Source organism: Schistocerca americana, chromosome 8 (assembly GCF_021461395.2).
Source record: "Schistocerca americana isolate TAMUIC-IGC-003095 chromosome 8, iqSchAmer2.1, whole genome shotgun sequence".
Taxonomy (NCBI): Eukaryota; Metazoa; Arthropoda; class Insecta; order Orthoptera; family Acrididae; genus Schistocerca; species Schistocerca americana.
Genome location: NC_060126.1, coordinates 409,738,930 through 409,755,318, shown reverse-complemented (window position 1 = coordinate 409,755,318; position 16,389 = coordinate 409,738,930). Strand labels below are relative to the sequence as shown.

The 16,389-nt window shown below is 42.0% G+C and overlaps 1 long non-coding RNA gene across 1 annotated transcript in view; it reads right to left on the bottom strand.

Moving 5' to 3' along the window:
* LOC124545327 overlaps positions 1-16,389 on the bottom strand; it is a 46,457-nt gene that overhangs the window by 11,560 nt on the left and 18,508 nt on the right. Inside the window, exon 2 of the long non-coding RNA XR_006967603.1 lies at positions 7,072-7,185. This is a non-coding gene — a long non-coding RNA (uncharacterized LOC124545327). The remainder of the gene's footprint in view (positions 1-7,071; positions 7,186-16,389) is intronic.

Genomic DNA, 16,389 nt, shown 5'->3' with positions numbered 1-16,389 from the left:
GGGCAGCAGTCGAACATTTTCTGTATCGAGAAAGGCCCGTACAGGACCTGCAACATGCATTCCTGCATTATCCTGCTGAAATGTAGGGTTTCGCAGGGATCGAATGAAGAGTAGAGCCACGGGTCGTAATACATCTGAAATGTAACGTCCACTGTTCAAAGTGCCGTCAATGCGAACAAGAGGTGACCACGACGTGTAACCAATGGCACCCCATACCATCACGCCGGGTGATTTGCCAGTATGGCGATGACGAATACACGCTTCCAATATGCGTTCACCGCGATGTCGCCAAACACATCATGATGCCGTAAACAGAACCTTGATTCATCCGAAAAAATGATGTTTTGCCATTCGTGCACCCAGGTTCGTCGTTGAGTACACCATGTGATGAAGCGTCAAAGGTAACCGCAGCCATGGTCTGATAGTCCATGCTGCTGCAAACGTCGTCGAACTGTTCGTGCAGATGGTTGTTGTCTTTCAAACGTCCCCATCTGTTAACTCAGGGATCGAGACGTGGCTTCACGATCCGTTATAGCCATGCGGATAAGATGCCTGTCATCTCGACTGCTAGTGATACGAGGCCGTTGGGATCCAGCACGACGTTCCGTATTACCCTCCTGAACCCAGCGATTCCAAATTCTGCTAAGAGTCATTGGATCTCGACCAACGCGAGCAGCAACGTCGCGATACGATAAACCGCAATCGCAATAGGCTACAATCCGACCTTTATCAAAGTCGGGAAACCTGACGGTACGCATATCTCTTCCTTACACCAGACATCACAACAACGTTTCACCGGGCAACGCCGGTCAACTGCTGTTTGTGTATGAGAAATCGGTTGGAAACTTTCCTCAAGTCAGCACGTTTTAGGTGTCGCCACCGGCGCCAACCTTGTGTGAATGCTCTGAATAGCTAATCATTTGCATATCACAGCATCTTCGTCCTGTCGGTTAAATTTCGCGTCTGTAACACGTCATCTCCGTGGTGCATCAATGTTAATGGCCAGTAGTGTAATTTCATTCTGGCAACTAGACAAGGACCGTAGTGGCCCTAAAAGTTAACAGAGTGTAGCTCTTACCACTTGTATGGGTTAGACTCTTGAACGCATGGTCTACCACCATCTCGTCTGGCTGCTCAAATGCCGAAGTCACTTGAGTCGCTCCCAGTGCGGTTTCAGGTGCTACCGTTCCAGCCTTGACAAGCTGATTCTAGTGGGGACGGCGCTGAAGCGATTTGGTTTGTGTGTTTTTTGACCTCGAAAAAGCATATATCACTACTAGGACGTACAACGTCCTTTGCTAACTTAATGGATGGGGACGCTTGCCACTTCCTATCCAATCCCTTCTTGAGGACCGGCGTTTTCGATATCGCGTAGCCGATGCCATGTCTGACTGCTATGTTCAAGAGAATGGGGCCCTCCAAGGCAGTGTCCTCAATGTCACATTGTTTGCTATCGTTATCAATGGCGTTTCCTCCGAAGTCGGAGCGCTATCAAATGCTCTTTGTTTGTGGATGACTTTGCAATCTTCTACTCTTCCTCTGATCTTACAACGTCGACGAGGGAGCTACAACTGACCATTAGGTGGCTGGAAACCTGGGCCAGGGCAACTGCTTTTCGGTTCTCACCAAACAATACTACATGTGTTAATTTTAAAAGTGCTCATCGAAGTTTTAATCTACCAGTGCTCACAAAGGGGGACAATATTTAACGTTTTCGAGAAACTGTGTGTCTTTTGGGTGTGTTATTTGACTCGAAACTGACATGGCTCCCACACCTGAAAGACATGCGAACAAAGGGATCCCAGTCATTGAATATTTTGAAAAGCCTTAGCGGAAAAAGGTGGGGAGCTAAAAGGTCCCGCCTCCTACAGTTTGACGGGGCATTAGCCCGATCTCCTTTAGATTATGGCAGCTTGGTCTGTGCACCAGCTCATACTTCCTACTTAAGAATGTTAGACGCTGTCCACCATGAGGGCTTTCAGATATTGACTGTGGCCTTTCGGACCTTCTTAGCCCCCAGCGTGTGTGCAGAGACTGTGAACCACCACGATGCATTCGGCGACGTATGCTTTAGGCTCGACAAGCACTGCACTGAAAACCTCTGGGTCACCTCAGTTCAAAAATGTTCAAATGTGTGTGAAATCTTATGGGACTTAACTGCTAACGTCATCAGTCACTAAGCTTATACACTATTGAACCTAAATTATCCTAAAGAACAACACACACCCCCATGCCCGAGGGTGGACTCGAACCTCCGCCGGGACCAGTCACCTCATTCATTGGCACTGAACGGCTGTATAGAAATCAGCCCTTCGCGACCAAGCCATTTGGTATATGTGCTACAGAGTGTCTCAAGGATCTGGATCTATCATGCATCAAAATACACAGCCAGGGATGGAACGTATTACCGCCTTGGTGTCTTCAGAGGCCCAAAGTGATTTTAAACTCGACACAGTACAAGAAAATTTCTACTCTTCTAAGTACTATGTACCACAGTTTTATCGTTGCTTATAGAGATGGATCACGGCAAGAGAATGTTCCGGTTGTTCTGCTGTTTTTCCTGATATGGCTTTTACAATACCTCTTCTGGAACAATTTACAAACAATGATGCACAATTATATGGCATTCTGATGGCACTGACGAGGATTCACAGACATCACCGTGGAAGCTTTCTTGTCTGTTCCGACTCTCTTAGCGCACTGCGAGCACTTCACTAAAAGTATCCAAGAGGCCAGCTGATTCAGCTCATCCATGACTCCTTACTGCGGCTCCCGCACCGTGGCAAGGAGGTAATCTTTTGCGGGGTACCTGGCCACAGCGGGATGTAGCGAAACGACTGGCCGACAAAACCGCCAAGGTAGCATGTCGGGATGTTGCTGTCTATCAATGTCCCATTCCGCTGCAAGTCATCATCTCATTTTCAGACAGACGCATCATGCGTCAGTGGGAGACTGAATGGTTGCATGTGACAGAAAACAAACTGCGGCCGCTCAAGTCGACCACACAGGCAAGGTGGAATTCTTATTTGCCTCACTGCAGGAAATAGGTTTTGCTTACCAGGCTGCACGTCGGACATATCCCTTCAACACACCACTCTGTGAAGTTTGTGGTGTGCCACTTTAGGTTCATCGTATTTTGCCAACGTGTGTCCTATTTACCAATATTGGGGCAGCACTCAGTCTCGATGGAGATCTTCCCACCATCCTCCTAGATACTGATTCCAGTGTTACAAGAGCGGAGAAATTTTGTGAGCTGTCAGGCCTCATCCCTAAATTGGTGGGGAAGGAAGTCAGACTTTAATACATTATAAACTGCTACGCATGAGGGGGCAGTCTTCGTCCCCACCCATAAGATAGGCATGCTGACTTTTCGTCGGGGCGCTGATGACCTTGATGTTGAGCGCCTCTCACGTCAAATCATCATCATTGTGTATCCGGAATTAATCATCGATATGGTCCCTTTTGAAACAAGAATCACTTTGGGTTACTTCATTATGGAATCACCCACCTTACAAGCACCAAGAATTTACCCACGTTCGAATTCAGTTAGCTCCGACATAATGCTTTCGTAATTATACAGACCCGTGTTATGGTGGTGGTTGATACTTGCGGCATATTGACGGCATTGCACAAGTGCCGTTAGTTGTCAAATAAAACAAGGCTATTAGCTACAGCACTGTAGTAAACATTTTCCCGCAGAGTTGTCGTTTCAATTCTCGACGATATCTGTCACCGTCATCGTTAGGAAAGCAAATGACTATCGATTAAAAAAAAAAAAGAATTTTAGAAGCGTAGAGGTGTCCACTGCGTCCTTTACACTCATGAATTACTTCCAAGTGCTGGGACTAGTATGGCGAAGCTCGAGGAGATAAGTACAGTCAGTCCCACAAGAAGCTGTACGCCGTTATCCGTATGAAATGAAGGACAGTATTGTAAATATATATTTACATGAAAACACATGTTATTACTAATTCCACAATTACCTCATATTAATAATTCAATAGCCATCATTATCGATTATAACCTGAGACCTCTCTCAGGTAAATCAACCAAGTTTCCAAACTCTACTTATCGTTTGATGCACGTCGCAACGAATGTCTGTGACTTTCTAAGAATTTTAGCAGCAGCTCCATATGAAAGCTTAGGCCCCTTTGGATGATTTACAAGGAACACTGCCTCGTGACGCTTCAGAGATTTTGCATTAATTTTAAGCTGCAACCGACGAACCACAACATTCAACTCTCACACTGTTGTCAATACACTGTGTTTGATTACAGATTCGAGACCACTGCCAGAGATGTCGTTGCGGAAGTTACGTTTAACATTATGATACACACTTCCCTGAGGAACTGACAGTAAGTCGTAGGATCTGGCCTCGCCTTACTATCTTTACTCGATGTCTGTCGTCAGGACGCATAGACAACCAATGGGTGATGATACTGAAAATGAATGCAACGATTTAGACATTAAAAGTGAATAGCTGAATAATTCCAACGAAACTAAAAGGCAAGGATTGACGATCTCATTTACTTGCATAGGCAATTCGTTTATTTTGAAACACTTTCTTCCATTATTGGTCAATTAGCTAATTTCAGTCCCTTGGACACTATCAAACCACACCACTGTTACGTTTACAGTATATTTTATTCCACACGTCTGTGCAAGGGAGAGCAACGCTCCATGAGGTAACTAATAAGATTCTCGCAAAAAAGTAGTAGGTAGAGGTACATCTACCTCTGAAGTGAAGTCTGTATGTAAAATGGAAAAAGTGCAACCCTTATGTTATTTTCGTCACTGCGTCAGGATACATAACACATTAAAATACGTTAGCGTAACTATTGGAGTCTTTGTTTCGAAATATGAGACGCTCTACTAAGAAAAATCACTTCCTTTTAGAAATTTGTAGCAACTGTGAACCATTAATCCTTCGGTTTCCTTTTTTCAACATCCACTGAGCCACCAGCGCTTCTCATTCGCGTTCCGTTCACCAGCAGTAATTTGCTTTCACGTCAGTAATTAAAGCTGTTACTAACAGTTCATGATTCGCATCTCTTACTGGTTCCTCAATGACTCTTTCACGCCCACCTCAGTTTCTCTGCTTTAAGCTGTACAATAAAATGCACTTCAGAAGACCTCCATCAATTTTCAAGCGTCATGTGTTTCCATGTCATAGTGAAAACATGGTCTGATCATCGGGCTACAAAGCGCTCCAGGATGCCTAACCCGTTCCAGCAAGTAGTCATTTGACTGTACAAAAAATGTCTTTTCTTTGAGGCCATCTCCCTCAGTAATGGAGGCTTCTCGATAGAAAACGTAGGAGTAGGTTGTGATTCAGTTACTAGCCAGGTGATCGTCGACAATTTCACGTCACTGGTCTTCTGGCGTGAGGCCAGGTAAAAAGTAACTTTGACGAGGTATGTAGCAGAGGTTCACGACTTCGTGTAGCTAGCCACCTTGAACAATCAGCAGCATGTTGGAATTGTCTGTTAAGCGCAACCGATTTGTCTGCTATGTACTGGCGACTCTTCCGTATCAGGCAACCACCGGGGAGGGAGGCAGCGCAGGAAGAAGGGAAGAGAAGTGGACCTATGTTAAATATAGTGATGTTCCCACTGCTGAATATTAAATTCATGACTACATTCTTGGGTTAGGAACATAAATCGAAATACGACCACATAAAAATAAGCAGAATACTAAAAGACCAGAAACTTGTCAAAATGAAACACAGGAAAGGAATATTAAGATTCATAGTAATCGTTTTTTGAATAAAATGAACAACGCTAACATCGTCACGAAATGATGCCTTAGTGTAATATCCTTGAAGCGTAAGATAATAACCAGTGTTTCTATGTTTTCTGTCAACAGACAAGATTCACTAAATTACTAGACGTAGCGGTGGATTTCCAGATATCGTAATTTAGCAAAATAAAAAAAAAAAAAACAAAGATTTAGTACACACGACGAAAATTCACATTTTACAATGACATTACTCTGTCAATTGCTTTTGAAATTCCATATCTTTTGTTAGAGGAATTGAAAAATATCAAGTAATGGTTCAGGAAAAAGAAGTATCTAGTTTTAAGAAATTTGTTGGTCCAGAGATTACTAATTACATAGGAAGTAACTAATACGAATCATGTGCAAGGTTTAAATTAAAGATTAAAAACTATTGCAAACCTCTTATTTTCTGTGGAACAAGCTGGTTTTAAGAGTCGACGTTTATGTATAAATGGCATTTCCACACCGAAATAAAGAACACTTTTATTATGAAGGATATAAAGAAAAAGGAAGTATCCAAGCCGGCTTATAAGGGCTATAAGATCACTGTAGGACGAAAAACAATTTTAAGCGTGTAGACTTTCGCAGCCAGAATCAAATACTTTCCAGTTTTAGTCTGTGCGTCTTTCTAAAAGTAAATGGGTATTACAAATAACTAGAAAGGAATGTAGTTTCGTCATATGGATTTTGTTTTATACTGGCCATTAAATTTCATACAATGACATGTCCTAAAGGCAAAGAGGATTCTATTCAAAGCAAGAATTTACTCACATTGCAATGGGAAATTATTGCGATCAGTTCCTGAAGTTAGATTGAATGCTATCATGCACCAACATCGTAAAGCAACATACGAATTGTAAACTGATGCCTCAGGATCTTTAAAGAATGCGTACCGAGTAAAATATTTGAATGAATACTCCTTCGTGCACTGACGTTCTACTCAATTATACAAGCCAGTGAATATATTCTCCCATATCCAGGTTTTATTTTGCAGTAGATGTTTATAAGATGTAATTTTTAAATACTTCCGATAATATTTGAGATTTGCTGAGCACGGAATTTAGCTTCGATAAAACCAATTGAAGGCATTGCTATTCCAGTTTCTTAGTATTATTAAGAAATGAAGGAAGAACCATAACGAAGAACTTAAAAATTAATTCTGCAGTACCTGAAATTTCAGTTAATACGTATGAAACGAGATATTTACTGAAATGTAACAAAAAGTACAAAAACAACACTAAAAATATTTATGATCAACGTTTGCTGCTACATAGCCATAACGGTGTACCTCACCTGTGGAGCTAGAGACGAACTTGAAAAACATTCCTCCAACGAACAACAGGCTACCTATGACCACGAATACGAGTAAGGCACAGCGTGTCGTCAGAGCCCTTCGTGACGGTCTTCCTGCGACAGAAACACAAACACATCGTCATACGATAGTAAAATGATGGACACTGCTTGACAATAACAGTGTAAATTTCGAAATATGGCTAATTCTACTTTCGTTTTTAACAGAGGGTGATCCATAATTGTCGAGTTTGATTTCTCAGCCAACACAAAAAGACAGATGTTAGTTTGTACGGATGGGTTCTGTGATGGAAGGATGTAACGTGAGCTAGTGGACTCAGTTCAGGTATCTCAAAGCCTCCTGTATTCGTTGTGTAGACTCCGCTTGAACTTGCCGTTGAGACTCAGTATGCAGCGTGCCATCAGGCAATAGCATGCTATCGAATTTTGGTTTTAACTGAAAAAATATGATGAAATTTATTATATAATCCGTGAGGCTTGCCTGAGGCCTGATTGGACATGGTTTCGAAATGACTGTTGTGGTCATAGTGACATGAAAAAGCCCTAGGGTCTTGATACCCAGGGCCGCAAGATATTGCGAAACTGATTTAATTCTCGCTTTTGACGAAATGAATCAGTAATTGTGCTAGAGCAGCATTTTGGCTGTTAATACGAGACCTAATTAATAGTAGAAGTATTACGTTCTCAGATCTGTGTGTCACTTCCGAGTGGAGATGAAGGATCATGTTTTCCACCTATAAAACAGCAACTGCGGAACGTTTTACTCATTTGCTCTCATGTCAAGAAAGTTGCTGCGGAATATCATCGTCTGGTAGTGGGAGCGTAAGGAGAACATACTCTGTCAGAAACGAAGTGCAGATATCGGTTTCCCCAATTCAAAGTCACCGATTTACCAGTGAGTGACAAAATGCGTGCTGGTGTGTGTGGTGTACATGAACCGATGCTACCCAGACAACCGGTGAATGTTGAACGTTACGAAACAAAAGTATACTGTTTGAATCGCGCACTTAAAAGGCAACCGCTGGCAGTATGCTAAGAAACGTAATAAAGTCATTCTGCTTGACGAAGCTGCCAAACTACGTCTTGCAAGCCGAGTGAAGGAAACCTTGAAGGGACTTTGCTGTGATGTCTTATTCCACCCACCATATCACCAGATTCGCTGGCCGCTGTGGCCGAGCGGTTCTAAGCGCTTCAGTCCGGAAGCGTCCTGCTCCTACGGTCGCAGGTTCGAATCCTGCCTCGGGCATGGATGTGTGTGATGTTCTTAGGTTAGTTAGGTTTAAGTAGTTCTAAGTCTAGGGGGCTAATGACCTCAGAAGTAAAGTCCCATAGTGCTTGGAACCACTTGAACCAGAATCACATTTGATTCGGTCCATAAGGCATGGCCATTATGAAAACACTAGACATCGATCGTTTCCTATTACCATTTGTTTCGGGCCATATACCATGACCTTCCTGAAAACCACTTCAAATCTTTTAACGATCTCGAAAACTGGCTCTATGAGCAACTAACCTCAAAAGAACCTGAAGTTTTTTATTGCGGAATCCATTTGTTACCCGAAGGTAGGGAGAGATTATAGCTACTGAGTGACACTACCTTCAATAAATTAGCTTGTACCATTTCATTAAAATAAACATATGTTACTTGTCCAACAAACGGCGAGAATTAATTCCAGAATCCTGTAGTACTTTCTCGCACATACGTATCGCCAAATGACATCAAATAAATTCGATAAGTCACAGTTTACCGACAAAATGGTTCGTATGCAATTTACACGCCGTAGAATCTTGCGCATCACTCTCTGAACAAGCAAACATTATAACAAATGCCTCACGTTACAAGCAGTTCTTTACGTAGTCTGTCAGATTTTAAAAACAGTACTAATTCTTTGTATGATACTAGGACTAAAATGGCCTATACGACAGTATGGAAGAGGCCAGTTAATCAGGAGTAACAACGTTTCGTCACCTCTCCTCTGAGTTGAACATCGTGAACGTGGTACACACAAGCATCTGGCAACACGAATGTGGCATTATTGCTGCAAACATCACGCCTGGACATCTGCTCTTCAGGGTCAGCGGGTCTACACGTACGGGGATTTCCTCACGGCTCGTCCGACCCCAACTAGCCATTTCAAATTAGTCGAGGCTCTACAAATTACATTATATAATAGTGTGTTTCTCAACAACAAAAACAACATAATGCGCTTACATGTGATGTAGCTGACAATTCGCTAGATACAGCGCCTGAAAACTTAATTTACTAACTTAGGTTGCCCTGCACTAAATTACTGCCATTTCTTAGAAAAATACGGTACTATGACCGTCTGCGCAGGTAATGTTGCTAGGTAAAAACAGACAACGAAAGATAACCTACTTTTTCAGAGACGATGAACATGTTATATTATCATTCCATTTTTATTATGGTCGTAAGCGTGGTGCATTTCTGGGTCTGATCTTCCTTTCAAGGGTTTTCAAGTTCTTAGTAATTCCTCATCTTCTGTATCCCAAATGTCCAGTAATTTTTGTTTTCCATATTCCAAGACAATATTTCAATAAGTAATTCACTTTATTCTTTCAGTTGCACAAATAACATCTAGAAAAGAAATGAATTCACTTTCCGGCTTGTTATTTAGTGCAACTATTTCTTAGCTATTCAGGAAAAAATCAGATTCTTACCTATCTTCGGAAATCAATTTTTTAACTAATTTGTATGCATCATATACAGTTCATTAACGTCTTCCGTTTGTAAATGGGCTCCCTATATTCTGTTATGCGTATGACGTTTGGATTTTGGATGATTATTATCAATGCATACATTACAATGAGTAATGTTGACTGTGCCTTACTCTGGCAGCTTATAGTAATTTTATGTTTCTGAAGAAGGCTAGATTATCCCAGCCGAAACCTGGGTCAAGACCTGAAAATTGTCGCAACTGAGGCGGATTTTTCAATATATTAGTCTATGACAGTTGTTGAAGGGCTGCCATATGCTAAATATTCTTACATTACAATGAGATGACAAAAGTCGTGGGATACCTCCTACGCGCGGCTGCTACAGTCGCAGGTTCGAATCCTGCCTCGGGCATGAATGTGTTTGATGTCTTTAGGTCAGTTATGTTTAAGTAGTTCTAAGTGTAGGGGACTGATGACCTTAGATTATAGGTCCCATAGTACTTAGAACCATTTCTTTGATGCCTCAGAACATCGTGTCGGGACCGCCATAGTACGACACCTCGATGTGACATGCAGTGAACAATTCGTTGGAAGTACCCAGAAGAAATACTTAGCCTTGTTGCCCCTATAGCAGGCCACAATAGCGAAAGCGTTGCCGGTGAAGAATTTTGTGCACTAACTGACCTCTCTATTACGCTCCGTAAATTTCCGGTGGGATTCATGCTGAGCCAAACTGTTCGCTTGAACAGTCCACAATGTTCACCAATCAAGTCGCGAACAGCTGTGCCCCGATGACATTGCGAATCGTCGTCCATAGAAGTTGCTTAGTACTTTGGGAACATGACGACCATGAATGGCTGCAAATAGTCTCCCACTTGCGGAACGTACAGAGAGGACCCAATCCATTCCATGTAAAGACAGCTCGCACCATTATGGAACCCCCACGAGCTTGCACAGTGCCTTGTTCACCGCCTGAGTCCATGACTTCACGGGCTGCACCACACCGAATCATGCGATTAGTTCCTACCAATGAAACCGGGGGTCATCTTACAAGGCCACGGTTTACCAGTCGTCTAGGGTCCAAACGACATGGTCACGAGCCCACGAGAGGCGCTGCAGGGGATGTCGTGCTGTTAGCAAAGGCACTCGCGTCGATCGTCCGCTGCCATAGGCCACTAACGCCAAATTTTACCGCACAGTCCTAACGGATAGGCTCGTCGTACGTGCCACATAGATTTCGGCGATTATTTCAAGCAGTGTTGCTTGCCTGAGTGCACTGCAACTGTATGCAAAAACAGCTGCTCTCGGTCCATGAGTGAAGGCAATCGGCCATTGCGTTGTGCGTGGTGTGAGGTAAGCATCAAATTTTGTATTCACGGAACACTATTCTCACTGCTGATCTCGGAATATTGAATTCCCTAACGATATCAGAAATGGAATGTCCCTTGCGTCTTGCTCCAACTACCGTTTCGCGTTTAAAGTCTGTTAATTCCTATCGTCCGACCATAATCATGTCAGAAACATTTTCACACGAATCACCAGAGTACAAACGACAGCCTTGACAATGTACTGCCCTTGTACACTTTGGGTATACTTAATACCGCCATTTGTATATATGCATATCGCTATCCCGCTGCCTTTGAGACTTCAGCTAAATGATCCAAAGTATCGAATTCGGAAGTCTGTTACTGTGGTGTCACCGCCAGACACCACACTTGCTAGGTGGTAGCCTTTAAATCGGCCGCGGTCCGATAGTATACGTCGAACCCGCGTGTCGCCACTGTCAGTGATTGCAGACCGAGCGCCGCGACACGGCAGGTCTAGAGAGACTTCCTAGCACTCGCCCCAGTTGTACAGCCGACTTTGCTAGCGATGGTTCACTGACAAATTACGCTCTCATTTGCCGAGACGATAGTTAGCATAGCCTTCAGCTACGTCATTTGCTACGACCTAGCATCGCGCCATTATCAATTGCTATTTATCTTGTGATGCATGTACCGTCAGACCGATGTTCACCAATTATGGATTAAAGTTAAGTATTCCAGCGGCTACGTACTTTTCTTGCTAGTATAATTACTTTACCTGCTCCAGACCTCACGCCAGCCTGCGTGAGCTTAAACGCGTGCCTTTCGGCTTCCTGTCCTAGTGGCTTGGCTGTCTTGCCAAGTCACAACACTTACAGCCGGAGCAGAAATGAAAACTGATTCAATTCTTTTGTATTGCAATATTTTTCGGTCATGATGTAGGTGTACAAATAATTGTTCCACTCTGTTAAATGGAAGTTGTACTTAGTTTTGTCCAGTAAACTCACTTTTGTGTAAAGAATCGAACTGCCATGTCTAAAACAGCCTCAAACTTCTTATTAATTTACAAATGACTTAATGTGTTAATTTTTTGACACTGAGCGAATAAGCAAAAGAAAGTTCATAAAATCCTTGAATTAAGTTTAAATTTCCTTGGAAAAAAGATCTGTAATCACGTTTTAAGTTTGTTGGATGGCGCTACGTGCAGTTTTTATAAAACATTGGATGAATATAATCAGAGTACTTCCGGCTGAGGTTTAAGAAGAAGCCAGGTTTTCACGCTTCTTAATATTAATAATATCGTATCTCCTGAACTATGAGTCGTACAACAATATCATTTTCAGGTACATTCAGTGATATATATATATATATATATGGATACACCTTGAATTAAGTGTTAGGAATGGAGTTAGTAGTTAAGATTTAATAAATTAAAACGTCACTCACAATGCTGAAGTATCGTGCATGGAATTGATAATATAATTCTTTTATAGTTTTTTGGGGGTGTCAGTGAGAAAAAGTTTCGGAATGGTTTGAAATTATCGGCAAAGCTTGTTGGAAGTCGGTAAGCGCGCTATTCTCGAATACTGGCAGAATATAGTCTGGGTAATTTAAACGCCCTGACTTACGCTGCCATGCAGAGTTTCTGTCTTACTGTGTTGACATACGGCTATACATCTTAATGAGTAGAATATGATAGCTTTTTAAATACGCTCAGTAATTATGTGGAAAACTAATCAAGTTTTTGTTGGCCCCGGAAGGTGTTAGATAGGCAACTTGTAACTGACTCCATTTGTCACGAATCGAATTATCTCTTTGGTAATACACATATTGACAAAAGTTGTGTTAATGTTGTCTGTGTTGGAGGAAGGGATTTCAGAAAACTGTAAGAAAGATAGAAACTAAAGCACTGCGAGTAACCTAAAAAATATGGGGGTTACCCAGAAAGCAATGCACAGCATTTTTTTCTTCAACAGTTCTTTATTGAACATAATTTAGAACGATACACACGAATGAATGGTGTTTTATCTGAATACTCTATTTTTCCACGTAATCTCCGTCCCGTTCTATGGTCTTCCTCCAGCGCGAAACAATGGCGTGTACGGCCTGTCGGTAAAGATCCTTGTCCTCGCGACGGAGCCAGTGCTTCACTGTATGAATCACCTCCTTACCGTCCTCAAAATGTTTTCCACTAATGGCATACTTCAATGGCACAAACAAGTGGAATTCTGAGGGGGCTAGGTCAGGGTTACGGGGTGGATGAGGTAACACTGTCCAACCATGTTTTGCGATGTGTTCAGCAGTCCTCAGACTTGTGGGGGCCGAGCGTTATCATGTGTGTCTTGAGTTTTGTTAGTATGTTGGCATATGCTACTGAATTAATAGTACCGCCTCTTGGTATCACATCAATGAGAATCACATCTTCACAGTCTCAGAACACGGTGATCATGACCTTAACGGCGGAAGCAGTTGCTTGGAATTTTTTCTTCTGTGGGGAGTGGGAATGGCGCCGTTCCATCAACTATCTTTTTGTTTCGAACTCAAAATGGTTAACCCAAGTTTCATTACCTGTCACAATCCAGGACAAGAAAGCCTTCCCCTCAGATTCAAAACATTGGAAGAAATCAAGACAAATGCTTTTTTCTGTACGATTTGTGATCCACCGTTAGACACCGTGGGACACAAATTGCATACACTTTTGAATACCCAAGAGTGCAGATAACTGCATTCACACTTTCTTTGCTGATTGAGAGATGCAGCACCAAATGACGAGTAGTGATATGTCTTCCCTCGTGAATGACTTCAGATCGCTGAAGTATGTCAGGTCCGACAGCCGTGGAAGGTCTCCCAGACAGTTGCAAATCGTGGAACTCCGCTGAACCGTCTTCTGATGCTCTTACCCTCCATGCTCAGCGAATAACTGTACTTCAATCGACAGTACAGGCTCCATATACTTTGCACAAGCGTTTTTGAATATTCGCAGCAGTTTCTTTCTCTGCAATCAGAAATTCAATGCGGCACGTTGCTTGTAACTAACATCACCTACAGACGCCATTTTGAAACTGTCCTGCAGCTACGCTATCTGTCAGAAGTTACTGAAACTTGGCGTGCTCATTCAGGAGACTACAAATAATACATACCTAATGTTTCGCATTCGTAGCATTGTTTTCGGCTGAGAAAAGAAATTTGCTGTGGATTACTTTCTGTACAACCCTCGTAATTAGGTAGACGGCTTTGGCGAAATAAATAATACACTCATTATAGGAAAAACTATAACAAAATGGCAGCCACTCGAAGTTATCAGCAACTCAAAAGCTATTTGGCAAAGAGATATGTCATAAGAATTGAAAACAAAATCGTTGTAAGATAGACTGACGCCTGAAGAAGGTGAGAAACGATTCAGAACTTATAAGAAGTAAACCAGTTAATATTGGAACACTGTTAAATCTTGAGTCTAGGGCTAACTGGGAGGTTTGGAATAATATGTCGAAAACTTGTACAAGGATGACGGCTGTCCATTACCAGCGTAACATCTTACAATAACGACAAAGTGGAAATTGGAGCAAGATGTTCAGAATATATAGACATATACAACAATCCATGGGGAAAGAAGACACCTGCAATTAACTACACTATACTTGAAAGAATAATCTGTTTCTCCAGAACTAGTCGCAAGACTAAGCTCATCCATCGTTGGGAACGACATTTCTGTGCACCAGCATTTATCTTGGTGAAAAGGTGTTCTTTATATAATACATCACAAAAAGGTATTTATGGTGTAACATATACATCTTTCGTTCAAGATACAAATTGCTATAAAGACTCCACGCTATTGTCTGATGATATTCCTAGCCCAGCATGTTTTCACCACGCTAACTTGTGATCCGGCTTAGCTATTTTACATTTTCCCAGCAGTAACACTTTTATTCTAAAATTGTGTCTATTTACTGCTTCTACTTTTAAAATCAAAATTTCTGAGAAATTCTTTCATTATCTCTCGATATCCAGATTTTTCTTTACTTATGCTTACATGAGGAATTTGAAGATATATTTGCCTAATCTATCATGATTCAATACATGTAAACAATCATTCTCCGCCGCCATTTGAATATGTAAGTATTTTTTATGTTATAATACATTTCAGTACATTTCCTACATTTGAAGAAGTTTTTTCCCAATTTTTTTGCATTTTTCTAGTTTCTTATCCTACTTCTAGTTTTGATAGTCTATGGCCCAGTTTTTTTATTATCAGCATATTTTATTCCAGATTTTATCCTTACCTGAATTTATTTCATCATTTTCCAATGTTCTTTCATTCTTAATACGAGTAGTTGCAAGCTTCTGGTACTCTACCATATAAGTAAGTGAACGGTCGAGTAAAGTTTGTGTGAGTGCAAAACAGCCGGTGTTATCCACGCGAAAGAGCCTTCAGTCGAGAAGCATAAGCGTTTCAACATTCTTACTGGATTGCAGTTCTAAAGAGAGACTTCGAGCAACTCAGAGGAAAGTGATTAGAATAGTGCAGATAGAACAGCCTTCGTTACTTCCACAATGTTACGCAAGAGACACTGGGTAGGACGCAGTAACGATTGGTGAGATTTTCACTAAGGAGTAAAGAATCTGCAACAGATTCGTTAAGCTAAGTAGCGAAACTGTAGACCACTGACGACACGAGAAGAGCAGAATCAGTTCAATAATGCAATGCCTCTGTTCTTCAGAAATAAGATCCATAGTTCCTTCGGACATGTATACACGTCCGAAGAAAAAGGCACCGCAGCGACTAGAGCCATTATAAAATACATGAAAGCTATTCACAGTTGTGAATATTGACCACCATCTGCTGTATAATGGAACAACGACAGTGAAAATCTGTACCGGACCGGGTCTCGAACACGTATTTCCTGCTCATCGCGAGCGGTCGCCCTACAGTTAGGGTAGTCGAGCACGTATATTCTCGTACAGGGGAGACATGTTAGTTGAAAGTCACTTGCCGAGTGTTACCCTGTGGTGAGCTCGGATAGTCTAAGGGCGTGACAGCCAGCGATGAAGCTGGAAATCTGCGTTCGAGTCCCAGCCCGGCACAATTTCACTGTTGTTATTCCATTACACAGTTGATGGTTGTCCGTAATCGCAACTGCGAATGCATTTCATGTATTTGATAACGGCTGTAGTCGCTGCAGTGTCTGTACCTTCGGACATACACCATGTCCTGAGGAACATTGCGTCGTATTCGCGAAAGTCAGAGGCAGTGCTATATCGTATTTATTTGCCAACACCAAGTCAGCAACTTTCAGTTAATATGTCTTCTCCGTACGCGAAT